The 2,522-nt window shown below is 44.2% G+C and overlaps 1 long non-coding RNA gene across 1 annotated transcript; it reads right to left on the minus strand.

The window, feature by feature from the left end:
- Positions 1-355: 355 nt before the first annotated feature.
- Positions 356-2,249, minus strand: LOC310903266. The gene is made up of 2 exons (XR_014587406.1): positions 2,080-2,249; positions 356-1,961 (listed from the first exon to the last, which is right to left on the minus strand). It is a non-coding gene; the product is annotated as an uncharacterized lncRNA (long non-coding RNA).
- Positions 2,250-2,522: the final 273 nt, after the last annotated feature.

A 2,522-nucleotide genomic window follows, 5' to 3' on the forward strand; every position in this document is an offset into this window, starting at 1 on the left:
CGCCAGCAGGAATGACCTGGTATCTCGCAGAGCTCCATTAACGGGGGACAGCTTTTCGTAGCAATCGAGAGGCAGGCACAAACTCATATCTCTCGAGATACGGCAAAACATTGGGATGACTTTTTCTCAGAAGCCTTTTGGCTCCATGTCTGGGTTTTACTGTCGCTACTCACCTCGCTGTCTGGAGCACAGCATCCCAAATTCCTCTTTACCTATTTTTAACCAAAGCTGAGAGGAACTCAAATCCAAGCACAGTAACTTAGGCATAGCAGCAGCCAGAACCGAGCTAGAAAATCAGATCCAAACATCATTTCTGATTGTCAGGTGATCTTTGTGATTTTCATCTCTTTTGATGGCTTCAGGGAATTGCTTGCCACCTGCAGACTGTCTCTTGGATGTCTATTAATTGTGTTTTCTCCCTACTTAGGTGACCAAAGGTTTCTACGTGGAAAACTGACTACAAGTGATCATGAAACTTCGTAAAATGTTTCCACGATGTAACCATTCATGCCAAAGTCTTCAAAGCTTTCAGGAATTATGAATTTTTACACAAATACTCGTGATTTCCTAATACCTTCAGGTATAAGGATAAACAACAGGATGAATAACTGGGAACTGAAATCAGCAAGGAAGTAAATCTGTTATGAACTTAAAACAGTTATTTTTTTGGTCGAGTTCTGGTCCAACTACAGAGAAAGTTTTGCTCTGTTTGGTTTTCTTTTGAGTCCCACAGAGGCTTCAAAGTAAGAGTTTAGGTTCAGTTCTGGGTTTGTAAAGAAATAACAATTTGAATCAGTTTTCAATTTGGGTTTGGGCTTGATTCAATGCTGTCAAGTATATTCACAGAGTGATTAAAACCGTTCCAACAGCTCTGGCCATGAGGAAGCTAAGGCAAACCCAGAGGACATGCAGATCTGGACAAGTACTCTTGTTATTGGTTAAATTTTTCTGCTAACTAAATATTCGCGCAGGCCAAAGCCCCATTGTTTTAGGCAGGGCAAGAAGCAGGTAGTAAAAAATTACCCTGGCCTGAAAAATCTTCCGGCCTATAGACACAAAGCTGGTACAAGATGAGAAAAAGAAGCGGTATCTTCTTTCACAGATAAAGAACTGAGGCCCGGAGAGGTGAAGTGGCTTGGCAAAGACAGCACAGGAAGGCTGTAGAGGAGCGGGGAGGTGCACCCGAGTGCTGCGAGCCCCTTGCCGTAACCACAGGCTGTCTGTCCTTCCTGCCTCCCCGTCCGTGCCTGCACGGCCGCTTGTCCAGCACCCGCTCAGATCTCCATAAAACAAGACAGAGCAGCGACCCACACGGCTGGGGGGAGAGTGGTGAGAAAGAAAGCCCGTTTATTTTTCTTTCTGCTACTTTATCTCACTTCAATAGGAGCAGTTGAAAATGTCGAGGATAAATGAAAACAACTGTTGGGCATCGGTCCAAGTGGTTAACAAAGAACCCCAAACTCTTTTAAGTCCTACAACTAAAAGGTGCTGGCATAAAAAGAATAGCATTTTTCTTTGTAGAAATCATTTGTTGAACTCTCTAGTTCTGAACAGGACTCCTTGCCTTCTCCCTGTTCACTTCACCCACGCTTTAGAAACAAACCACTCAATAAAAGTAGAATTAAAAAAAAGTTATTGCAATATTAGATGTTTCCTGACACACACCGTGTCGTCATTCACATGTGACATCAGCCTAAGGTCCTGCCGTAAATGACAGTCATTAAAAATCGAGTGTGATGGGTCCCCCCCCTCCCAAAATCATGTATTGCTGTGGAGTTGGGGTCAAATGCCAGGGCAGGTAACTATTTTCATCCTCGGCTGGACAGCAGATTCCCTGCTCTTTGTGGGTCTGTGGTGCGTCCAAAAGCACCTGTCTGTCCCCGACGGGTAGGAATGCAGCACCGGAGAGGGGAGGTGAGTGGGTTTGGTCCGAGGCTTCTCCCGATAGCGTAGTGAGACTGCTTTGGAAAATTAAGCAAGAAGACAAGGGAAAATTTTAGTCTTAGAAAGGAAGTTGCCAATGCAATAAAGCGGAACAGACAACCAGAATAGGTTTTGTAACCCAGTAAAAAGGCTCACCTGTGTAACTTGGGCTGTGGAAGAGGTTGCTTGGTGAGGAGAGCTGTGCTTTCTTCAGTGCTGGAAGCATTTTGGTGCCAGGGTAGAAGCGTGTAGAGAAAATGTAGCCCTAGGGCTTTGATGCCTACAGTGCAGATGAATTCTGTCTCGATCTGATTTGAGAGGCTGAAGCTGTGGTTATGTCTTCAATGTTGTGTGAGAAAGGCAACCTTTCACCTGTGGTTAGTACAGGTGGGAGCAGGAGCACAGCTGTAATATTAGGGTGGGCCAGACCTTGTCATTACAAAACTCTGTTTTCATCTATTTAAAATGTAGTTGAACTTTGGGCTGAAATCTAACCAACCGGGTGCCAGCATTAATGTTGTTGCTTTAAAAGAAAACAAACAAACAAAAAATCCCAGAATGTGTCTAGAGGGGAAAATACATTGTTCTGCTCATGTGAA

Source organism: Anser anser (assembly GCF_964211835.1).
Source record: "Anser anser genome assembly, chromosome: 8".
In the NCBI taxonomy this organism is placed as follows: Eukaryota; Metazoa; Chordata; class Aves; order Anseriformes; family Anatidae; genus Anser; species Anser anser.